This window comes from Mycteria americana, chromosome 9 (assembly GCF_035582795.1).
Source record: "Mycteria americana isolate JAX WOST 10 ecotype Jacksonville Zoo and Gardens chromosome 9, USCA_MyAme_1.0, whole genome shotgun sequence".
NCBI lineage: Eukaryota > Metazoa > Chordata > Aves > Ciconiiformes > Ciconiidae > Mycteria > Mycteria americana.
This window is the reverse complement of record NC_134373.1, coordinates 23,322,875-23,349,082: the sequence shown is the minus strand read 5'-3', so window position 1 is coordinate 23,349,082 and position 26,208 is coordinate 23,322,875. Positions and strand designations below refer to the sequence as shown.

Genomic DNA, 26,208 nt, shown 5'->3' with positions numbered 1-26,208 from the left:
CGGCGGCAGGTGAGGGCGGCCCGGGGGAGGCAGCGGCCTGGCCTTCAGGAGCCGCTCGGTGTCACCCAGCGCCAGAGCTCGGGCAGCGCCGCTTTGCAGGGCCCTCCGCTGGCGATGGAGGGCAGCGGGCCAGGCGTTCCCGTTACTCGTGTTACGCGTAGCTGCCAGCGTAGGACCGGTTAACCTAGGCGGGGGCAGGATTAGTGGAAATACCGGTTTTTCAGGTGAGGACCCGTAAGCGCGTTGAGTGTTTCTAACCGCAGAGGAGGCTGTGGAGCGAAGCTAACGGGCTAACCCCTTGTTAGCCCGGGAGCTGCCGGTTTCTTAGTGAGGAAGAGAACGAACTCCACTAGTACACGGGTTTGTAAGTTGCCCAGAGAGAGCAGTTGTCTGTAAGTCAAACGCTTACTGGATCCTCGCCTATAAAACTGCCCTTCCTGGTGTTTCCGACACCTGAGGCATACAGAGGTGAGGCGAGGCGGCCTGCAGCACCCCTTTAGGGCTCTCTGGGTTTTTAGCTGTCCCCAGGCACTGCAGGTGCCCCAGCACCTTTGCTCCCGGCTGCGCCAAGCGGGTCAGAGCCCCTGGGTGGAAGTGGGTCTGCCGTGCTGAGCCAGACTGGGGAACGGGAGGGCTGGCCAGCAGGTGGGCATCCAGGCCTGCCCGCCTTGCTGCACAGGTGGTGGCGGAGCGCTGTGAGGGCGGCTGGTGATAGCTGGTGTAGCCACAGCTGTCCGCTGGGATAGCGGAATAAATGGGAAACGTTTCATGGGGTTTCTGTGTACTCTGTGGTTCTGGATAAATCCTGTGCCGCTGCAAGACTGTGCTAGTCCTGTGTGAGAAACCACATTCTGAATCTGCTTAGCGCGGCAAACTCTGGAGCAACCGATACCACCAGCTCTCTCTTTGCCTGAAACACCTTCTGGCCTAAGTAGGTAGGAAGGACAAAGTGTTGGGCAGGGGCAGCGGCTGGCACAGACTAAAGAGCTAAAGAATAAACAGGTTGCTTCAGGATGAAAGACATGCTCAGTTTTCCCTGTTCTTTCACTCGTACTGGTGAATTGTACCCACCTGATTTTGCAGTGTTCTGAATGAGGATGTGCTTTACTGGGGGAAGGTTTGTTAGCTAAAGTCCACCACGAATGATTGCACATCCACATCTGTTGCCTTTGTTTCATCAGTGTGCAAATTGGAGAATGGATTATTTTTACATAGTATGTGGGGAAAAAAATAAAGCTCTAAGAAGTTTGTAAATGTTAATATCTTTACTCTGGGAAGTGATGAAGTAAATAAAGACACAGGGGCCAAGGTGCTGGAGTGGCATATCCTAGGGTGGCTCCAGGACAACTTCTGTGCTGTTTAGTCTTGTCAGAGGAAAGCAAGCTATAATAATTGTGATCTCTAAAATACCGCTTTTAAAAATTGACTATGAGGAAAGGTCTGCCCTTTCTGTATGCCTGTTCTTATCTGTGGTTTTTGTTTTGATATGTTATTTTTGTGTTTATTGTATGAAGCATATTTCAGGCTAGCCCAGCAACATACCTCCCTAGTTGAGGGTGAGTCACTAAAAATCTCATCTATCACTTGTTTAAGATAGAGAATGCCATAAAGAGCAGGAAAACCAGAGAACTCACAGAGGTTGTTTCTGTTTATCTTTGTGATTAAGCATCCTTTATTTTAAAATGTTCTTACGTATCTTAGCTCTTTAGATCTATCTAGCTTTTATCATGAAATAAACAGAACTTTCTGCAGCATGTGGTGTAAGTTTGGTTGAACCTAGAGAAATCTACTTGTAATTTGAGTTAGGTAGTCTCAGATTTCTGGAATATAAAGCACGTGAATGTAGGCTGGCTCCTGCACTCTGTGGGGACCCTTACTTGTGTAATAGACTGAGAAGTGCTTGCAGCATGCAATGTTACCTTACTGTGAATTTATCGTTGTTGCATGTCTTGTGCCTTACTGTTTAGATTTTTGGATCCTGTCAGGTCGTTCTAAGGACAATTTAAAATTATTTCCTGCCTTTGTGATTGCATAGCAATGGCTGGGGGGGGGGGGGGGGGGGATAAGCAATAAACAGCTGCAGGAGGTTGTAATTGTGTTGTTAGAACACACATCACTATTGTAAATTGTTGTACTTTGGAAACAAATGGCCTTGTAGAGATGCTACAGATCAGAATACAGCCTGGTTTGGTATTTGTCACACTGGTAGTACAGTAGTAGAAGTACCAGCTTGCTTTAACCACAGACAGATGTTACAGCACTGATGTAATACATCGATCTATTTGTTCAAAGGAGAGGGGCATGAATGGGGCTGAACTGTGGTGTGGTTTCTTTTCTAAAAAGCTAAATATAAATTAAGGAATCTACTACAAGTGGTTGATGGTGACTAATTTAGAGAAACAGTGAGCCAGAGGAAAAGGAGAGTTGGATGTCCCTGGCAGCGAAGAGGTCTGCCTAACATTTGTATGAATCTGAGAAACACAGAGCATCCGTGTTACTGAAATAATGACTCATCGAATAGATGCAGTGTTAAGTGAAGGACTGATCTGTGCAGATAAAGTGATCTACAAGGTTAAATATTTTCATGTGGTTTTTTGCTATTTGTAGTATACTCTGTTGTATTATATTAGTTACTTTCTTACTCCACAGCCCTTTTTCCTCACCAGTCACCTCTGAGGAAAAGACACTTGTATTTTTGCTAATCCTAAAAACTTGTCAAATGGATAATGCCACACTATTATGAATACAAAATTTTACCTTTAAAAGTATTGTGCGCTTAACTGTTTCGCTTTGTTGTTGTAAATTGCTTGACTTCTTGAGCCCAATTTAAATACATTTGCAATTTTTGCAAGCCATAATAAGGATGCAGGTATCACCCTCCTGCCAAACCACCATCATCCTGTTTACTGTATGGCTTGGACAGGTAAAGAAAAAAGCCTGTTACATTTCCCAGGTGAGTACACGCTCCATTGGAAGAGCCTTCCATTACTCTGAATATCCTCAGTTGTTTGAGGATTTGTCCAAGCATTTCCCAAGACCTGTGCAGTGCTGTGCCCGGGTACGCAGGCCAGGTCAAAAAGGGGAGTGGGCATGGCGAACTTGTAGGTAGCTGCCCTGGTCTGTGTTCCAGGGAGGGGGATGAAATGAAGAGTTAATCAAAATTAATTGGTTTCAGTGGTACCATGTTCTGTATAATGTGCTGTCTGATAAGCAAGTGTTGTTAGAACAGATAAAAAAGTAAGTGTTTTAAGAACCGATAAAAAAGAATGTATTTCCTGATTAACGGTTCCGCAGAGCCATCTGGAACCATGAACCAATCTGCAGATAAGACTTGTACTTAGTTTGCAAGGTTTCTTTTTAAAGTAGTTTGTCAGAATCTAATACTTAAGCAGTTATAATGTTAAAAGAAAAATCTATTTTAAAATATATATTGAGACTGCTTTGATGTGCAAAAGAATTTTTGCAGATACTGTTCTGCAAAACTGTTTTCTTCAAGGTTCTTCCCACCTTCATTGTTGTGTTACAAATCAGCATATGGCCTAGAGGTCATATCATTTTAACAACATTTCTAGGTAGTACTTTTCATGTGGTGTTCTCGAGACATTTTATATCATATACATATTTGACAGGAAAATAAATCTAGCACCTCTATAAGATTATAATGGGGTGCTGAAAAGGGTATGTTTGATAGTATGAATTCCATGTTATTACATGGATCCTTTGATCAGTGTGTTGGGTTTTGTTATTCACACTTCTGGGAACTGTTTGTGTTCAAGTGGGAATTGCATGAGTCTAGGTTTGACACTGATTTTTTCACTTTGCTTTGAAGTGCCAACAGCTTTCTCAAAAGGCATGATATTCTATTTTAGTAATCAAACATTACTTTTTGTTACCTGGTGAGAACACAGATACAAAGGACGAATTGCATGTATAACTAACCTTGAAATATTGTTTTAAACAGTTGCATTATAAATCTTGCTTTATACAGTCTGTCTTATGCAATATTCTTTTTTTTTGTGTGCTTCTCATCAAGTGCTTTAGTCTTTTTTTTTTTTTAAAGATCTGTTTATTGTCCTATGTGTAGATGGACTGAGCAATGTAAATCACTAGTGCACACTGTACCAAGTACATCTGGAAAAGACATATGTACAAGTTGGTATTCTTGCATTGTATGTAGTACATGCGAAACAGTAATTTACCTTATTTTGTATAAACTATATATATTAAAAAAAAAAAGGCAGGTTTTAGTGAAAATTTGCAAAATATTTGTGGGAGGAGAGTTTGGAAGTAAGATTTGAGGAAGCATTTTGTTTTCAGGTCGAAAATGCCTAAGCATTTTTGATACGAAAACCTGGACTACTGGTAATTTCCCAGCAAACATGTTTCTGTATAGCCTTGCTATGTCATGACTGGCTTTTCGTGCAGTTTCCATGGCAACGAGGATTTTTGATCTGCAGAGCAGAATACTGTATATGGTTTGAGGGGGTATACATTTTCTTTATTACAGAAGAAGTTTTGATCCATGAAAGCTGATCAGGTACCCTGCTGTCCCCCTGTCCCCCCCCTTAATCTGTGTTTTGCCCATAAGAGTACACGTGAATGTGAATTCCTATTTGACAAGAATACAGTTCCCTGTTCTAATTTTTGACATAGTATAAGAGATGGTGGAAAATTTGTAAAGGCTTACTGTAGTGATAGCATGGAGAAAGTGTCATCTTCCAGGTGGAGTCTTGACAAACAGGAGGCTGTTGTATATGCATATACATTTGTATGCATATATACTTGTGAACATTGTACATGCATAGAAAAGCAGTGAGAGTTAAAGTTGCTCAGGATTTGCATTGGCTTCTGCTGATGTTTACTTTGGCTTGGACTGGCTTCCAAGATGCATTCAGAAAATATTTACTTTTACATTTTAACTAAAGAATCTCAAAATACTGTACCTGATTCACAAACTAAAATTTGTTAACAGTGGCAATAATCTTGTGTTTTTGTGTGTGTGTCTATCCCTCATCTTCTCGGATGAATACATGGGTGGTATGGGACGTATCCTGAACCAAATAGTTATAGGAGAAGCCTTGATAGAGTAACTATGCTTAGGGCATGGGTCATTTTTTTTCTAAATTAGATAGGTTTTCTGTGGTGGTGGTGTTTTTCTTTTTCAGCACTCGTTCCAAAAAAATAAGCCAATTTAGATTTGTTGAGTTCCCTCCAAACCCTGATTAGCTTCTTTTTCTTTTTCTTGGTAACTGCTAAAAAAGAAAATGGGAATGATGAGTTACTGAAACAAACAGCATAGGTAAACTAGGCAACTACTGTTTTGTAAAAGCCTCTGAATACTATAGCTAAGAAAGATATCTTCATGACATCTGAAAGGCAATTTAGAGATGCACTAAAAACAAATTTGGAAAGTAAAGTCTGCTGCCAGTGGCCTGCTGGTCTTCATGTGGTTTGGGCTGGGAGACCTCTGTCTCCCCCTGCCACCATCACCACACACACATGTAGGCTTATTATGGAATCATGAAAATGAACAAACACCGCATTGGATGAGTAGCTTCCATTGCAGAGATCAAAGACTGCATCCAGTTCTACTGCAGAAGTATTGTACAGGGGTAGGGCAACCTAGTATTTAGGTAATAACTTCATCCAAATACCTGTTTGTAAAAGATTTTTCACTGGTGCTATCACCTGTCTATGTCATAGCTGTGACAAAATAACTTAGATATACATGAGAGAGAAATCGAGCTTCACGCCTGTACCCAGGCATGAATACCCTGGATGCATTGACATGTGCAACAGTATCTGTTTTTTCAAGTGAAGCTAGAAGTTCTGAAATCACTAATTCTCCCCCCCCCCCTTCGTGACCTTCTGGGAGATGGATTGAACACGGTAGGTGCAGGTAGTTTAGACCTCTGTCACCCCTCTTGTGACGAACAACTTTCAAGTCAGTTCAGTGCTGATGTTGGGGGAAAAAAAGCTTATAGCCTACAGTAGTGTATCGGTCAGAATCCTGTATGTCATTCTGGAGTGTCGTTATGTTTGGGACTTCAAGAAAATCGAGGTATGAAAACTGAAATTTTGAACATGGGTCTGCAAAGATTTACGGCGACTGATAGCATCTGGCAGTGTATTGCATGCCACCTCCTCCCCTGCCTCCCAACACAACCTCAACCCATTTGTAAGAGCTTGAAGGTTTATTTTGATACTTGTTTTTCTGGCTTTGCTTGTAATACTAGACAGTATTACAGTTTCTGCAGTTTTTCACTGAATAATTTGTCCAGTGCTCCGTGAGAATGCAAGACAAAAGATAGTTGCTAGCTTGGGCATTATGCTTGAGAAATGTGCAAAGTTTAGGAGAAGGGATCCCTTAAATGCAATTAAAGAATAAGAAGAGTTGTGAGTTGCGATGTCAGATATTTTCCATTGTATATGGAGAGGACGTGGGGCTGGTGATTCTACGTGAAGCTGGATGAATAGGTCAAACAGCTAGCTTCTGCATCTCTGCTGAGACGCATTAGGAGAAGTGACAATGCGATGACATAATCGCTGACCCCAGATTGTTCTCGGCTATAAATCCTCTGGATGCAGTCTCTGCTGTTCCTCAGCATGTGCCGTTCACGTTTAAGGGCTTTTCAGATCATCTCCATCACCATCTGCTACATAATGGCAACAGAACAATTGTGCTGTGTGTGGAGCCAGCTGACTCCCCGAGTGGAGACGGAGGTTTGCAAAACACATCTCGTCTCTGAGAACTTGTTTGTCTGGTTGGTCTCATTGACATACTGTGCACTAGTCGCTAGGCTGTCGTTACGGGTGAAAAATAAAACGAGGTAGTGACTCATTTACAGGGACATACACGTTTTCCGAGCAGGTCAGATACTGCGTGCTATATGTGTGTTCTCATGCTTGTGTACAAGAAATACTGCACATCCTAATGCTTCTCTAATTAGAAGAAGGGAAACGTAGGCCATACGTGAAACATCTTGTCAGCACGAATATATTGGTACCATTTGCCCTGCATGGGCAATGAGAAGATAAGCAACAGGATTTCTTAACTGCAAGCGCTCACTAGGTGTCAGTGCATGATCACACCGCACTGAACTCGCTGAGAAGTTCTTTGATTGTTGTGGTACCTCCCTTATGAATAGGGATCGTAAAGAAAATTCCTACTTTTGTCTCCAGAATGTAGTATGTGTTAAATTTTAAAGAATAACGAATGATTAAAAGTAATTAATTCAGTCTTGTTTTTAGGAGCAGTCTGATAAAAATGCTGATTTAAAAAAACCCAACATGTTTTGTGCATAATAAAGGTGACTTAGAGTAGTCCCTGTGTTGATCATTTTCTGGCTTTCTTGTCAATATCTGCTATATTACTGATCAAACACTCTACCTGATACTGCTGTTGATCCTGGATGTGACTAGAATTCCTATTAAGATGAGGAAAAATTACAGTTTTCATAGTGATACATTATTTGTAACACAAACACATTCATTTAATTATTTGCAAAACTATTGTTTTCCTTAAGGGATGTAAAAGATCAAGTCTATAAATGTCAGCCGAAGTGGAGGAAAACCCTATGAATATAGCTAAGAAAATCTTCTTGTCCACTTGCCATATGGTGTCACTAGAAGGAAATATAATGTTTATTAGAATATCTTGTATTACTTGCATCTCAATATTAGGGGTTTTTTTCTTTTTAAGCAGATTTACATTCATAATGTTCACCCAAGTTTTAGTGATGGATGATGAGGGAATGTATCTTTTCAATCTGTATGGAGTGATCAGCATTCATTTAGAATTTTAAATTGTCGCAAAATGTTTTTTTTTCCTGTCTTGTATGTGAAAGTATTCAGTGAGAACTGTACATTAGTAGGTTAAAATAGCAAAAATAGTAATTATCTTGATAAATTCAAATATTTGAAATGGTTCTCCTACATCTTCCAGTTCGTACTGAACTTTTCCTAATATATTTTAATACATAGTGCTTAATGGTGAATGGTAAAATCATTTCCATGTTACCCTTTTATATCTAGTCTATTTAGAGGTGAGGCCTCTTTTAGCACTATTCGCAGGTACCCTAAGGGCAGTGTTACTACTTGTGCTAATAGGTAAGAGAAGTTAGTTTGGTGACACATACACATTTTTTCACTCATGCTTAACACTATATTGCTACATATTCAGTATGTAGCAGAAATACTGATGTGATTGTTCAATGGCTGACCTTCAGTATTTTCCCTATTGTTGTAGATGCATGAGAGGACCATCTTCGGTGCCATCTTTGTTTATTCATACCACTTAACTGTCAGATAGAAACTATCTGATCATCAGACAAAGGCATATTTCTTCCACCCCGGTGTCCCTCCGGTTACATCATGCAATGACATTTAAGCACTGCATCCCTTATCATGGGACACAGCCACCTTGGCTGTCCAGATTTTAAGAGAAATTCTGATCGAGCTCGTATAAAAAGGTCCATAAGAGATACGGTAGAAAGACTGTAGAGATTAAAATAGACCATTGTCTGACATACACCTCTCCCTTACACAGACAGACTGAATATAAGCACATATAACAAGTTCTCAATCTAGGAGAGCTTTAGTGACTTCTCATTGCACGTGACTCTGACTTTGTGTCTCTGAACGTTGAATGAGCTTCATTCAGTGTTCATTCTCCAGCTTCAATTGCTCATTAACTTCACCAGAATTATTATCTATTCACAAAGATGCAAAAGAGAGCAGATTCTGCCATTGTCTTAAAAATTGTTCCTAATTAAGGCTTAACAATTTATGTATAAGAAATGCTGATTTTTGTTTTTAGTGACAACTTTGGGATTCTTCTAGGACCTCTCTTCAGAAGTTGATATGTCTGAAAAGAGATCTCTCTGCCCAGTGACAAAATTTTTATCTTCCCTTGTTTGACATGTCTTGATAAATTTGTTTAAAATAATTCCTGATGCTTGGTTTCTACTGTCCTGCTTTTCATTGCCAACCGTGACATTGTGTTGCTATGGTTCCTTTGAAGTTCATGATTCTGCTAAGCATTTTCTTGCAGGCCTACTGCTGCACTGAAGGTGATTAAAAGGGCATTTGCAACTCAGGAAATCAGTTTGGTTCTCTGCAGCTGCAATTTTTGAAGTAACACATGCTGTGTCTTTAGCGTAGAAAATAGAGCTTGTGTCTGTGCAAAATATGCAAAGAGAAATTCAGTCATCCTGCATTTCACTGGGGTTTCCACCTTGCTGAAATGGACATGCTAGCACAGTAGGATGTCTGAATTTCTGAGCTGCTTTAGAATACAGGCAGCTGTGTGCTCTGACAATCCAAAGCACTGATCCCTCTTCTATGGGTGGACTCTTAACGTAATACGATTTTCTCTTTCATCAATAATAGACATGTACTTGTTTATTGTAGTTGAGAGCGCTTCCTAAGAAAGTGAGAGACTTGGTTACTGTTCTTTCCTCAGCCTGAAAGTGTTCAAATCCACACCTGCATCATCCAGAAATGTACCATAATTGACAAGCTATAAAATAATTTGGGGAAGATAGTGCTAAGCAGGGGTCTATCTTTTCTTTTGGGTGATACTGGATGAAAAGGGGCATAACACCCTAACCTAATATTGGGTCATTCAGTTGTGCGGAGGGGTATCTGGGCTTTCTTATTCACAAGATTGTTTTGGAAATAGGGGCTAGACTCCTGTTCCCTCCCAAGTGAGTCTTCTCTTCTAGAACTTTGCAAATCTATATGTGAAGACACAGGTGGATTGTTTGCAGAACACTGTTGTCTTTGGTGCAGCTGAAGTTCACGTCACTTGGGGAACAAGTACATTCTAATTTATCAGCAAAACTATGCGTTGACATTTTGAACTCCACCTTAGCTATGACAGAGCAAAAAGGTAATAATAATGACCTTTCTTGTTGCAAGGAGCATGACAAATCAGGCACCCGCTGAATTTCTGAAAAGGCAACTGATCTTTCATATAATTTCTTTAGGGTTTTTTCCCCCTCTTTTTTTTTTTTTTTTTTTTTTAATAGCTCTGCTGCTTACAAGCTTTATATTTGTTTACTTTTCAGTAGCTTAATTTAATGCTGTACTGGTCATCTGTTAAGATTAAAGATCTTTAATGTTGCATGTGCAATGGTGAATTTTACCTTAAAGAGCCAATTATGTTTTTTTAAAAAAATACATACTAGAAAAAACACAAATGGAACCAGTGAAAGAATGGCTCCTATAAAGCAGTAGTATTGAAAGGCTGGTAAGTACTGGTTAGTTACATGTCCTTACGGACTGGACATGACTTCCTCGGATGCTCTTTCCCTGTCTGTTTTGGTGAGCTGTGCATTGGCAGCACTGGGAAAAACAGTGGTTATGATCAACAGCAATGGTGCTGGGCCTTTCTTAAAAGTATGCATGGGGTAAAGGAGGAGCTCCTTCAAAGACTGCTGGAATTAATTTTGCACAAGTGTATTTAAAAATGTAGTACTGATATTGGTAGAAATACAAAGTAATGTTATGTTTTTTTTAACCAGAAGTGAGTTTATGAAAAAATATGTTTTATGCTTGTATAATGTACTTGAGGACCAGATTCACCATTTGGTCCCTTCTCTTTGATCACTAGTTGGCATACGGATGTGCAGAAAATCCAAAATATGAGACAGAAGAAGGTTGACTTTCAGATATTTCTGTAGCCTCGTGATCTCTCTGGTGATGTATGTGGACTGATTGTGGGCAATCTCCCAGTATTCGCTGTGCCTGAGTATAACGCTGCTTTTAAGTGAACGCGACCAGTATGTGAGGCTGAGGACAGGGTAGCTGTAGAGTCATGCATGAAGCTGGGCTGGGTGGAGAGAGCAGAAAGTTGTAGGGAAGAAGTAAATTAAGAGGCTGGGACACTGTGCATATGGTTAAAATCAGGATGGTAGCACACAGGGCAAAATTTATCAAATACAAATTAAGTTGAGTTTTAATTTTGTTCTTTGAAAAAATGAGACATGCCCACAATGCTAACTTGAGGTCAGCATCAAACGTTTGGAGGAAATGTACTGTGGTATTATTCCTGTTCTTAATGTTTTTCCACCTTTCCTGTCTGAATTAGATGCTTGTAACTAACTGCAGTATAGCTGCTTAGGCTTAGAATATTTGGCTTCACACTTTTATGTTTTTGGACTTCTTATTATGTTGTAGTACTCTCTGCAATGAAGACTTCTGAAAGAACTACTAAAGACTGTCAAAGAAAGAAAAATATTTATGATATCTGTTTGTTATTAATAAACTTCCAGGAACGTTTGAATACACACACATGCACATATCTCTCAAATCAAATTTCAGGCATTTTCTCTAAATGTATGTTCAGTAACAACATCTGTGGGAATCAATTACCATGAGCATTCCATGTAAACCATGCTTGCGTTTGAATAGGAACTTTGATCCCATGACAGAAATATAGGTATTAAAGTCTGATGTTGTAGTTCCTTCATCAATAAAATCCCTTATTCATGACCCTAAGAGAGAGGGAGGGGAAATAGATCTTATACTTTCCATGTGTGGTCTTTGGTATTTATTAAAGTAATTATTAATAAAGAATTAAAATCTCCAGGCAACCTGGGACACGGGGAAGCATATTTTTTTCAGGCATTGTTACACGTAATTGCCAGCTAGGTCAGAACTGGCTTGACTCAAAATCAACTTAAAGGTTTTATCAAGTCGGTGCATTAGGTAGGGGAAGAAGGAATATAAATAAAAGAAGAAACTGGTCTAACCTGCAAAATAAGCAGAAAGAAAAAGAACCCTTATTAATCTTTCAGGTACTCAGCTGTGGTGACTAAGTAAGATCTCATATGGTGCCTGTCATAGCAATGAGAAGTGGTATTCCTCCCTGACCTAGCTGTCAGTCTGTGTCTGTGTTCCTTCCAAAAGGGGTAGTACCTCATCTTTTTTCTTAGCCATGCTGTGCCAGCATTATGCTCCTCACTGGAGCAGATATGGCTGAAAACCAAGAAATTTTTTTACAGCTAATAAAAACTGGGTTAGTAACCTTGTTCAGGTTTGCTTAATTTTGCCTTTCAGTCATGAAGTCTAGATTATGGTTCAAAAGAAACTTGCTTTTAAAGTCTGATGTTTTAGGCTTGTGTACTGTTACTTATTTATGAGAAGATGATTCCTGATTTTTGGGAAGAACTTACCTGAGTTAGTTGTTGGTATGTAAATAATTAGAGTTGGAAATAATTTCCATGCTAGAAAGCTGCTTTATAAGATAGCCACAGATGAATTAATGGAAGTCTATGGATACTCTTGTGCAGAAGTTCTTTGCTTACCTTTTCTCTCTTTGGTGTCATATATTCTACTCACTGAAGGCAGATGACTGTACTCTTGAGTTGATTGAAGGAATATAAATGGATGTTGGTAAGTGGGTGGGAGTCTGAGGAAGTTGAAATTTATGTAACTTGCATTTCTAAGAGGTGAAAATTAGTCTGCCTTGAATACGTTTCTCAGTTTTGCCCTGAGATTTGTTCCCACATGGCACTATTTTCATGGAGGTTTCTGGTGGTTTTTACACAAGCTATTTTTTTTTTTTTAAGAGGAAAGGAGAATTTGTTTTTGTTTTGCTTGGTTTTGTTTATCAAGGAGTAAAGAAAAACTTACCTGTTATAACAGAGATGCTGCAGTACTGTTTCTCTTAAAACTAAGGAAGGAACTAACACACTCTGCTTCTGGCCTTCAGCTGCACAACAAGCAGTGTAGTTTTTGTGTGTGGTTTTTCTTGTGGGTTTGTTGTTGTTGGTTTTTTTTGTGTCGTTTCCCCCCCCCCCCCCCATCTTCGAATGGTTTTTATAGCTCCTTGGTAGATAATTCCTCCTAAAGTAACATGTATTCAAGCATCAGATCCACTGACCAGTATGGTCACTTTCTGGCATCCTGGTGTGCCATATAAAACAGGCTTGGTTTGTTACTGTTTTAAACTGGAACAAATGCTGTTCGGCACAGCTGCTTCAGAGACAGCAGAGTCTTCTGGGTTCTATTAAAGAGTAAAAATGTATGAACGCTCTGGTAAAGTAATCCTATTCTTCATTCCTGAAGCAGTTTTGATTTTCAAACTATAGGGTGATGTGTTTTCACTGTGCATCGCCCATAATTATCCAGCTTCTTCTCCAACCAGAGCAGTCATCCCTTCAGGCTTCATTAAATGCAGTCAGTAGGGCATTGAAGCCAGTATAGCTTGTTGTATGGCTTCTGCATTTTAATACGTTACTATTTCTGACTGTGGAGTTCTGGTTTGTTCAGAGACTCATGGAAACTGTATCACACACGTCCTATTTGATAGCTTCTCACTGTTTAAACCTCGGACTACTGGAATCCTACATGCCTTCAGAGATTTCTGTGGCTAGTAGATGATGGCATCTGTCCACCATTTGTGAGAAAGAAACCTCAATTCTCCATTTGTTTTCAGTTATAAATCATAAGTAATTTCCTTGCAATGGCAGCAGCTTCAAATTAAGGAAACCTTGGCCTGGATTTCATAATCAAACATCAGTGGGTTCCAGTTCTTTTGACCACGCAGGATTTTTCCAGGCAGCAGCCCTGGGTGCACACCAGTAAGGCATACATAGGTCATTTATCACTTTCTTCTTTTTTCTCTGTCAGTGTTTACTCTGCTCAGGGACCATGCTGGCACATTTCTTAATGACACTGGATGCTGGGTTGCCGCATGGAATTGGCAGTGGCTGTGAAATCCATATAGTTTTTTTGCTGCCTTACAAGCTTGGTCCATCCCTCTTCCAGGATTTTTCCACAGACCTGTAGGATGTAGGATGCTGAGAAACAAGGTGTTACAATGTCTCTCTCCATTCAGGAGATCTAGTCGATCTAATGTGTGGAATGTGACATACCTTCCTTGGATCTTGCTAGCAGAATGGTGAATAAGATCCTTATTTCTAGACTATGTGAGAAATTTGTTCTGACGTCCTAGTAACAATATTTCAGGAGAGTGATTATGGTGTAGGAGATCTGACCTCTTCCAGCATTAATAGGTGAGGTGATAGCTCTTTTGCTCCTGAGCCGGACAGTAGCCACTATTTTTCTTTGGCAAATGTCTGATCCTGTGGTCAGTAACCTGCTGAACAAACTGCTAACAGTCTCAAATGTCTGCCTGTAGCTTTCTCTAAATATCAAGCTCCACCTATGTCTTAATTAGGCAGACTTAGAGCTGATCTTGGGCTTGACAGAAGAGATCTACAGTAATTGGTTTCTAATGAAGGACTATGTGATCAACTGTCACAAAGTTGCATAACCTGAGGATAGCTGCTGGCAGTCACACACCGTATGAATGCCTGTGTGGATTATCGAGTGGAGATCAAGAGAGATGTTACTTACCAGTAATCGGAGTTCTTTGAGATACATAAATCTGCAAGTACCTTTTGCCCCTGGCCATCGTTTCCCTTTCCTTCTCTCGTACTTGCAAAGATTTGCATTTCGGAAGAAACTAAAATGGTGCAGAAGGTGCTACCCAGTCTCCTAAACGTGAGAGCAGGTGGGAAATCAGCACATCCTATACTAGACTGCAGAAAGAAAAAGTGGTCTAGTCTTCAAGTGAATGTACATGTGAACCATGGGGAACTACAGTTACTGATGAGCTCTCATCCCCATCTCACTATATACCCCCCCTCCAATGTGAAATAAAGGCCACTAACAGAAAACTGGATGCAGAACTTAACAAATCAAGGATCCTCTTTGATAACAAACACTGTTGCAAACAGGTTTTAGTATTGATTTAGCTTTAAAGAATTTTAACTCCTCTGTCTTTAAGTAAATCCTTCATGGTTATAGGAAGGAAACTGGTATGTGCACTAAAGAAGCAAGTATGGACCAGATGTGGGATAGAATAAAGGAGAGAGAGAGGAAAATAATCTGATAAAATAGAACAGCTGCAAATATTTTTTTATTTAAAAAAAAAAAAGTAAAAAAAGCATAAGGCCTACAGAGAAGGATAACTGGACTACTGATAGAGCCTACCAAGGGAGGGGAGTGGAACAATTAGCTCTGCTAAAGGAAGAGGCTGAAAGCAGATACCATGGGAAGGATCATGTTTAGTTTTAGCAGCGTATGTTATGAAATACAAGAGATTTGTTTGAGGTTCTAATTATTTACTAAGCCGTGTCAGTTCATCTTTGCAATCAGGGTTGTCTGAAGTGTTAAGATAAACATGGGTTTTATTTGTTTTTTCTAACATCCCTGAGTGTGGAAGTGTGTATGGTTTAATCATCATCATAAATAACTTGTACTATATGAGTGTCATTTTGCTTGTCTCCCATGGGTCTGTGCAGCACCGTTCAACTTTGTGTCCACCGTAGCTTCTCACTAGCTCTGGAGCGGGAAGTAAAAATCTTGGCTGATAAGCCTGGATGTTACGAAGAACTGTGAGTTGCAAGTGCAACCTGAACCGGGATCCGTGAATGGTTTGTAATGAACCAAACCAAGTCAGGAGCTGCCTTCAGCCCTGATGGCATAGCTATATAGATTTAGTCAAAGGACACTGGCAGCCTTGCGGTTTCTGATTTCAACTTACTTACATGCTTCTAATTTACTTGGTCAGTACCATTATATGGTAAGGCAGAGTGGATTACTGAGAAGTAATTTATATATACTTTCTAAATTTTTTCTCTGAAGCTTTTTTCAGGAAGGAGGTGATCCTGTAGCATATTATCCTTCCATACAGGGATTGCCAAAAGAAGCTTCATTCTTTGTAGAGTCAGAGAAAATGGAAGCAAATGTTTTAGTAGCAACAGACGTAATCAGGAAAAGGAGAAGTGAAGAAAGTCATTGCAGGAATCTGCTTCCTGACGAAGCCTTCCTTTTGTTCAATGTCATAGCTCTGGAGTAAAAAATTAAAATGTATGTTGTAAGGAGTATTAAGGATAGAGAAGTTTAAAAAAAAAAAAAAAGCTGAAATAGCCAAACGAATATAAGCACACCCACTAATCACTTGAGTCACAGCAGGGACTAGGTACAAACCTGGATTCGAAAAGGACCCAATTTCCCTTTCTCCATCTCTGTGTGTATGTGAGTAATTAGTCCAATAATAGCACTTCGGAGCCAGAAAGCATTGTTAAGACTTTGCAGGTGCTGGCTCTGGAAAGGAACGGTTGGGTTCAGGCACCGTGCTGGGGAGCGGCCGGGGCAGCAGGCGGCTTGGAACGGGCAGGTGAGCCAGAAACCGAGGGCGGCCCAACAGCACCGAGCGGGGCCGGCCTGGGCACGGCCGCCAGGCTGAGCCAGGAGCCCGGTGGTCCGGTCCGTAGCGGCGAGGCAGGCCTGAGGTGCCCCTGCGGCAGGCAGGCAGGCGGGCAGGCCTGTGCTCAGCCGCACGGCCTGGGTCAAGGGGGTGCCCGGCCAGGTCCGGGCAGGGCTGTGGCAGAGCGGTAGCGTAGCGTGGGCAGGGGCCCAGGGCAAGAGGCTGAATTTGCCAGCAGCGTCCTGGCGCAGGGTGGGCAGGCCCACCGCGGGGCTGCGGCTCCCTCGCTCTTTCAAGGCCACCAGCTGCGCTGTCTGGAAGTTGGCCTTGTGCCCGGGCAGCCGACCCCCCCCCCAGCCCGCACAGGGGAACGTCCTCGGCGCCCTGACGTACTGGCAGCAGTGAATTTCATCTATTTAAAATGCATTTATCAAGTAAATGGCTTTACTTAATTTTTGATGTGGAAAGCGGGGCAAATTTCACGAGGGCTGTCTGAATGTTGTGTAGAATGCTGAAGAAACTGGCAAGTGTAGGTTACAGAGGCTGCACAGCCACCGCTCTGCTGGGGAGGCTTGTGTGTGCAGCGCTTGTCAAGCGCGGGGGCAACATCAGCCTACTTAGTGGTGATCGTTTCTTGTAGCAAGGCTATTTGTGTTTTATTTTAGAAACACTGACTGTATTACAGTTGCTTCATTCTGGGACTATTTTAGAGGCGTTGGGTTTTTTGTTGCTAATAACCTCCTTTTATCATAGTAGACTTTGCAAGGCACTCTGATTTACTTGTTTGTACTGCCCATTTCTCTGTGATTAGTTATTCTAATAGTGCTTCAGGGCTGGAACAGTGTTGCACCTTGCATCTGCCTTGAAAAGATTTTTATGAAATCCAGTTATGAGACTACAATTCTGTGTGTCCATGCATCTCCCTCGGCAGTCAGGCTGGTTGAGGGATGAAGCCTTGATGCTCAACTCCAAATTTCTTTCTGCAGATAAAAAAGAAAACAAAGTTGAAGATGTCTTCCAGCCAGTTGCTTACAAGGGCAAAATGTCCATTTAGATTTTCCTCGGTGTTCCCCACAGTTCCTTCCCACTAAATAAAATTGTATTGATTGCCTGGATTTGAAACCTAATAGTTATTTTAGTTTTTTAATGCTTGCGGGAACGGATTTCCATTTTCCTAGGCATCTAGGAAGGGGTTTTATGTTAAACTGAGGTAATTTGGGTAAAAAGACACCCACTTTACTTGTTAAGACAGAATCTGAATGTTATGCACAGGATCCACTGGCAGTTCGTTATGATGAGACTGACAGCTAATTTTTTCAGAAGCTAAACCAGCTACTACTTTATAGTGAAAGTATGCTAATTGCTATAGTCTTGCTGTGGTTAAAGATCAATAGTTCAGTGAAGAGGATAGATGCTCTTATTTAAGGGAATTCACAGTTAATTTTATTGGAAAGTCATAGCTGAAGATTGAAATTTGTAAACACAAAGGTATTTGTCAGCTTCTGCTGCATAACATTTTTCCTTTCAAGGGGAAATCCTGGAGTACAAACGCTTTGATGTGGCAGTAAACGTTACCTTAGTTAAGACTGAAGTCTCATTCTTGATTTTGATTTTAATTTTAAACTGTCATAAAATAAATCTAATGCTGTTGTCTTTAGCTGAGCTGATACCTGATTTATATGGATATATAGAAAATAAAAATTCCCTGATCTTGGAAAAAAATTTTTTCGACTAGATTTAAGAGGCTACAAATAGACTTAATAGGATATTTGAGGCACATAAATTGAAAATTGTTCATGCAGTCATTTTTTGCATTTGAAGTCTTATTTGGGTAGAAAGTTTTGTGCGGACAAAGTTCACGCAGCACATTGGATTTTGGCTACTGTATTATAAATGCAGTAAAATAAATGCACGTGCACCGATTATACAGGTAGAGCTTTATATAGGTACAACTTCAAGAAAAAGTATCTAGTAATTATTCTCTTTCAGGTATTTTATAAATACTTCTTCAAACAGAAAGAAAATGTATTTAGTAGGAAATTACTGGCATTCATCTCTGAATTATTCTAAATTGTATTGAGATTTCAGATTCTTGCTTTCTATAAAAGCACCACTGTTACTTTGATAATAACAAAACTTCTTAAATACACAGCAGCACTCTTCACTGAAGATCTGGATAGCTCAGTCAGTCTCAAAGAAAGTATACAGGCAATAACTATGTTCTTACAGCTGTTTGCTTGTTTTTTCCTTACAAAAAGGAGCTGAAAGGGAGAATTGCTATTCACTAGTGGAGCTGAAGGTTATTAATAGAAAGAGTTATTTTTTTTCTTGTCTTTAGATTTTGTCATTACCTTCCAGTACAGAGCGCCCTTGCTGATTACTAAGTAGCTCATTAAAGCGGGCTTTTGGATGTGCTTTTTTGTTTTGTTTTCTTCTTGCTGTTTTCCCATTTTGCTAGCATGCAGATGGGGGTGGGGAGTGGGAAATAAGGGAGAGAGCATGTTCCCGAGGATACCAGGATGACTTCAGTTATTGGATGACTGCTGTCTGATGGATGGAAAAAGGGGGAGTAAACCTTCCAGTCTGCACTGACAGAGCTGAAACACAGAAATCCGATTTACAGGTAAGGGGGAAAAAAATTCCTATTCTGAATAGCTATTCTTGATCCTTGCCACAACATTTCTTGGGTGTAAAAAATGCATGTGCAAGCATCTTATTGTTTGTTCTTCATTAATGACTTTGAAGCAGCTTTTCAGGTTATTATTTCTCCTGCCTAGGAGGTTTCAACCTATGTGAGATCCATAGACAGTGAAATCATAGGCATGCCTGATGCTATCTTGACAAGTTTCTCATGTGACAGTATAGGCATTGCATCTCATTGATGCTGAAGTTGTTCAGTAAGCTGTAGAAGAGAGGTCTTTTGTGTGATGGAAATACTCGCTGTTGAAAATACAGTGCATGCTACCAGCAGGAAAGTAGTGCTGGAAGATCTACAAATGTTTTCTTTGAGTTTGGATAAGAAAAGGACTTACAAATGAACTGCTTCTAAAACTGGATGTGTTTTATTTAGTGTTGAACGTACAGTAACAATGGCTCCTCAGAGCAACTCTTAAAAGGTTTTTGTGGATTTTTGCATTATTTTTAGGTTTAGAATGAATGTGGTTTATAATTCAGTCATAAAATTATCTTTGTCATAAAGAAAAAACGTGATGCATATAATTAAATCATGTGTACGAGACAGATAAATCTTGTAGTACCTGCAGCAGTTACATACCAGTTTTAATAAACTGTTGAAATAGCTTGTATGGAACCTGCTCTGCTGAGTTTACGTCTTATCAGCAGCTGTTAGTTCACAGACGCTGGGGATGGCAAGTAGCAAATAACTTGCTTGGTACAGAAAATAGATTTGTTTATCAAGCCACGTTATTTGAGGATACAGGACTACAGGCAGAAGTCCTGGCCCCACTGAAAGAATTGGAGATTTTGATATTGGCCTCACTGGAGCAAGGATTTCAACGCATCAGCTCTCTATTGACTTATTTCTACGTTTTACATGTAGCAAATAATTATTATACTACAGGACCCCATTTTGCTGGTTAGAAGCAGAAATCTTCATTGAAATAAATGAATTGTGATTATAAATTGTTGCCAATGTATAGGTGTGGGTTGTTTTTTTTTTTTTTAAAGCAGTCAGACATTTGCATTACTTCACATTAGTGATGGAAATAGCACTATGGTGGGAAGTAATTTGTTTTAGATAACTATATATTTGGTGTATTTAATCTCTTGAGTATCTGCAGTAGCTCCTTTAAGATAATTAAGTAACTGCTATGTATTTCTAATGTGACCTTTTTTCAGGAATTTCTTGAAGTTAATTATAGTATATTAGTAAGAAATATCTAATCTATAAGCAATTATCAGTATATACATTTTATGGAAGAGGTTCCTTTTTAAAATAATATAAAGCAGTTGTTAATTCTCGTGATATTTGTCCATGTCTCTTTTAATGCTGTATTCTAAATTAATCCATTGATAGAAAAACTGGGCATGTTATTTTGTGAACAAATCATTTTTAATTAGTTCATCTTTATACTGCATTGAAAATATAATAATGGGATTATTGTCACAGTCCATTTATATAGCACTGAAATAAAGGAAAAGATCAGAAGCTTTCTGCTTGGTTTGAGAATATATAGTCATAAAATATATTTATAAAGCTAAAACACTGGAATTTAGTTTTAATACATTTCAGAGATTAAAATCAGTAAATGTGTGTATCCATTTTTATTGTATTCACTGACAGTGAATGCCCTTAGAGTAGACCTGAAATTATTAAAAATTGATGTTATTAAAAAAAAAAAACCTGGACAAGGTCAATAAAACTCTTACTGAGTACTAAAGAGGACTGGAAGAAGCTTTGTCCTCTGTCCACTTATTTATACACCTTACCAGCTGCAAGCATCTGGAGTGGTGTCCTTTTCTCCTAGCTGTTTCTTCGGAGAATGGAGCCTGATATGTTTGCTAAACAAACAATCAAAAAAAAATTAATAACTTACAGCAAATGTCAGTGATTCACGAAATTATTCTAAAAGATTGACAAACTGTACCTTTTTTTTTTAATACTGGAATGTGAAGACTGGTAAATAATACTGACTGAAAAATAGATGAGTTGCATCGTAACATTTGTTATTTGTAGGGGATGGATATCTATCTGAAAGCATAAGCACAACTGTTAAATTACAATCTCAAATCTATGCATTCCAATCACTTTTCTTTTCCCCCTCAAATGAGAAATCTGACTCAAAGCAGCTCCAGTAACAGAGAGGAGTTGATGAAAACAGAGATCTAGTTCCACATTAAATTATTCTGTCTCCTTGGAAACGCTGCTGCTGCAGATGGATTTGGCTTTTGGTGGCTAAAAATATCTACCGCTTAATAATGACAGCATGAAAGATAGTGAATAAAACTACTGTGTTGTCACTAGTTTTAAAGTTCCCTAATGATTCAGGTATTCTACGTGAACTATAGATTTGCATTTTCCGTCCAGTATTCCCTATCAGGGGCTGCCAGCACTCACCAGCTCGGTGGAAATGAGATAAGCTCATTAGCCTTGGTTGCAGACCCTACTGAGAGTGGGAGGTAGGACAGCCGAAGAGTTTGAAAGCAGGTAGAAAGTTGAAAAAAAAAATTCATGGTGGTGGTGTGGGTATGTGTTGTGAAATATTTGAGGATACAGGCTTATTCCCAGTGAAGTCAATGGTAGGAAGACTATGCTTAAGCCCTGCCTTTGTAAGTTAACAATTTGTAAATAAAAGAAGGTATTTTTCTTTTATTTATTGCAGAATCTTTAGTGAACGCTTCCTTAGCAGTTGTATGTGTAGGTGATTTAAATATCACACAAACCATTCTAAGTCAAATATTAAATTACCTTAAACAAAAGCCAAAACCTAAATTACTAAAGAACTTCTTGTAAGCAAGAAATAGCATTACATTAGTTAGCATTACTAAGAAATTTCATCCTTTAAAGAATTAATTCTTTTCAATTAAGAAAGTGTAGCCACTACCTTTTTTTGTTATCCAGTTCTTCATTATTTATACCCTCCACATATCACAACTTCTTTTGTTGTTAGCTGGTATTCAGTATCTATGACAAATACCACTTCTGTCTCTTTGATCTCTCCATTTGCATTGGATGGCTTCCTGCTTGTGCACAGAGAACAGAACAAATGACAAACATGTCCTCAGTGCTGCATGGGGGGCTAAATACACCTCTTTTATTCTTTCATTTTGTTAGTATATATGTGATTTGTTGTAGCATAGATCAAAATTGCCAATTAATTTTCCATTACTGAATGAAGCATTTTTCCTGTTCTGCAGTGTCTCAAAGGCAACATTAAAATATTACAAGATATTGTTACACATATAAATAATTAATTGTCTGTAAATTAATACTAAAATCCATTTTTAGCTGACAACACAAATACCAAAGGTCATTTAAAGTAAAAGTTGAATACTTGGTTTTGATTAATTGAAATGAGTAAGAGGAAAGGATCTGGTATCTTTCATTCTGTAAGAGACTATTAACATATTAATAAGGCAGATTATTAAACGGGTTATAGAAACTTGTCTGTGAGGACAATAAAATTTACACAGGCCTTCTTATAGAGAATAATTTGTTTTGTATTAAGATGAACAAACCTGGATTGCTTTAATTTTAAAGACCCCTTTCCTATGGTATGTAATTTAAGATTCCATGGAGAAAGTAAATAAATCTAAACACTGTTTGAAGAGGTAAAGGTGTGATAAGTTGCTGGAAGTAGCATCTGTGTATTTTAGTGGTAGTCAAGTTGTGGCAATTTGATGTGAATCCTTTGATTTCTGGATATAGAAGCAGAAGTTCTCATCTGCTGAAAATAGTAATGGAAAAGTTTGTTGCCTGTTGCCTGTCATTATGTCTAGGTTGTGGAAGATAGTGATCATAACACGGAGAAAGTATTGCTTTTTGTTTTGGTTTTTTATAACAAGTTGCAGGCAGATGAGCTGCGGTTTCTGCCAGGCTAGGTTTTTCCAGCAATTTGCAGCATTATTTGTTCATGCCTGAAGAAAGAGAGTTCTGTGCTATACAGCTAGTATCAGACTGTGTAGGTGAAGACAGACTATCTTACCACATTTGTCACTCTCCAAAAAACCCCCCAAACTATCCATTTGTCTTCTTTTCTAAACTCCAGTCTCCTAAAATTAGACATTTTTAATCTTGTCACATATAAGTAGTACCATTATTGTCAATAATTATGGCAAGAGCAAGGTATGAAGAATTTGGTCCTTCATTATCTAAAATTTGTATATACACTCCCCTATCCCCCCTCACACACACCCCTCCATACATAAACCGTTAAGCTGGAAGAGTTTGCTCCTGTCTTTTCAGATAAAAGAGGAAAACCTAGTTCAGAGTTACTTTTGTAAGTATGTTTCAGTACATTTTTGTGTCACAAGTTCATATTGCACTTCTTGCAGTTCAGATGTTCTGGGTTTGGGGGTGTTCGGGTTTTTTTGTTTGTTTGGTTTGGTTTTTTTGAAACTCTGTTAAACAGTACAGATTTCAGAGGAGAGAACAGCTAACCCTGTGTCAAGATGCAGAGATCATGGGGCAGAAGGGGAGAGCTGTTGAATTCATGCTCTCTCTGCTGGCTTTGGTGGCAATGGTGAATGAGCAGCCAGGCTGTGTGTTAAATAGCATGCAACAGGGGGCTAAGTGGCACGTGTCAGGGCTGTAGAGGTGTGAAGGCTCCTTTGGCATATACCAGTCTTGACTGTGCTGTACTTTGGCAGGAGCATACCGAGATATACAAGATATCCTACCACGTTGTGCAGTTCGTCTGCAGGCAGTGCACGAGATTGATGTTCATGAAAGAACAGTGTGGAAGATCAGTACTGAAATAGTACGAAGACAGGTTGCAGTGTGCCAGTTAATACTACTAGCTTGACTAATAGGGGCAAAATTTATGTTAAAGAACACTTATTTCCAGCTCACTCTAAGTTGATGGCATTTCCAATCTCCACTACAGAGCTGGACCCTACTGCCATTCTCGTAGCTGGGAGCAGCATAAATGCAAAGCCGCTGTGCCAAAAACATGCTGAAAACACTACTGCCAGTCTCAGAACCTCACTCGAGTTGCTGGGGAGGGGCTAAGCAAGCCAAATGTTATCTGTCCTTTTGCAAAGAGGTGCAATAAGGATGTGTTGTTAGTATGCTGTCTCCCATATAGCAGATGGAGCGGTTCTTCCCATCACCTGCATGCTCACTCTTCGCTAAAAGGCTGTGTATCTGTAGGACTGGTGGCAGTGTTTTTCTGTTTTCACATTTCAATTTTATGAAGAGTTGTAACATCTCCTGGTCAGAGCTCTGCTGGAAGCAGTCCTGCAATGCAGTCTAAAAAGTAGCAAGTCTTTTCTGGGAGCCCACATACAAACTCAAAAATTTCTCCTGGGATACAGATACTTCTGTAGTGGAGGCCAAATGGATTGCACTGCATTTTTTTTTTTTTTCTTCAAACAGTAGCAAGAGAAAATCTTCCACAGAGATTTTGAGTGAAGAGATTTTAAGTGATGAAATTTCATCATCAAAGCTTAAAACCTAGGAGAGAAGTGGCCAATACCAGGTCTTCAGCAGTGTTACCTGAAGACTTTGGAAAGGACTTCATGACAGGCCCAGCTACAAGTGTTCTAGGTGGCTTAGACAGAGGTTAGGCATTATGAACCTGAGTTTGTGACCTAGCTTCAGCATGACTTTCTCCTGAGTCTCCTGTTAGCCTCTAGAACTCAGTGTCATTTATGCGTCTTTCACTCTTGTAGAAGCAGTTCTTGCTGCAGCAAGCTTAGAAAATTGTTATAAATGAAACACAAGCTTGTGGGGGCAAATGTCATCTTGTCAGGAAAGTCGTCTCGCTGAATGCCTCTGAATCCCCTTCTACCAGGTTATGCCTTTGTCATTGGAGACCAGAATGCTAAGCCTCTGGATGCCTGGTTGAATTATCATTGCCTCTCGCTCATCTCATTTTGCTCTCTGGGGAGCGTGCTGAGAGAAGACTTAGGAGAACTAGCCTAGAATTTTCTTCTGTTGGCTGAATTTCTGTTGGCTGAGCATTTCATTTAACTGTTAACATCAGTTGATGTAGCTAAGAGTTGAACTCGGGCATCAGAAGGCCATTTCACTGCTGCCATGTGTGGGAGTTTTATATTTGAATGATGGAGAGGGGGATGTTTACATGCTTGGTGCATGTAGGACCTTATGAAATGCTTCTGGAGGACTAAGGGAGCCGGATCTACCACCATTGCATCTGTACTGTGTGTAGAGGCAGGAGGTGAGCATATGCCAACATCCTTTCTGCATTCTAAATTCATTGCCAGTGGAGCTAGTTGGCGTGTGTTAGAGTGTACAACAATGTGTAGGCAGTCTAGAAGATTAGTGGATTAGTACTCAAGTGTGAAATCAGGAGTGCTGTGAAGTGATGGTATAGAAACCCTGCAAAGCGCAGACTTGGCAGGATTTGGCTGCAATGCCAGACCAGATTCCCCAGGTTGAATTGTGCAGCCTTAGCTTGCAGGATTTACTTAGTGCTATGGATTTAGCTAGACTGAAGCAAAGAAGCAGAGAAAGACTTTTCCTAGTTTATGTCTGTGTAGCTTGACCACTGCTGTAAGCACAAATTTGTGAGTAAGATTATACTAATGGTATTCCCTGTGCCTATACAGAGCAGTCTCTTAAGTGGAATTAGCTTGCTATGTGTTTTTAATTTTTACAGATTGTAGTTGTGAAACTATCGGAGCCTACCTCTGGCAACTGGTACTTGTGATTACAGCTGCCAAATACAGCAAAACATGTATTGCAAACATTAATTTGAATTCTGAACAGCTGTTTGATTCATGTTCATGTACCTCTGTTGTTCTCTGTTTGCAAGCATTCATGCAAATGGATTTTTGTCTGCATTAATGCAGTCCTTTACATGAATAGTCATTTTCATAAGCAAATGATATTCTTTGTGTGAGTGATGTTGTCACTGTAGATGCTTTTGGTTTTGACTCTTCCCCCTCCCCCCCACCCCCTTTAAAACTGTCAGTTACACAAAGAGCAAAATAATTAAGTGCAGTATGTGGAATCAAGCAAACACCTTGATTGGTTCACAACCATCTCTGCTGCTGACATTTATTCAGCAGGTAAGAAAAATGTCTTTAAAAAAATCAAGCTTTGTTTGCAAGCTAAGAAAAAGATCTAAATTCAAAAAGAATATTGATCACAACAAATAATCCAAACATCTCTGCTTGTGAGCATCAATATTCATGATTTAACTGTGAAATTATTTGCCAAGTCTCCCTAGCATGTTATAGTACACGCTGACTGGCCAGTGGGTGGGAGTTGTTTGTGATAAGTACTTTGCAGTCATGTTTTTTGTGTAACATCTGTTTTCTGCATCCTCCTGTTCAGT

General features: G+C 39.7%; 1 protein-coding gene across 5 annotated transcripts in view; it reads left to right on the top strand.

Annotated features, from left to right (window-relative positions):
• The window catches only part of CSRNP3 (cysteine and serine rich nuclear protein 3), a 112,170-nt gene that overhangs the window by 490 nt on the left and 85,472 nt on the right, over positions 1-26,208 (top strand). The window lies entirely within an intron of this gene.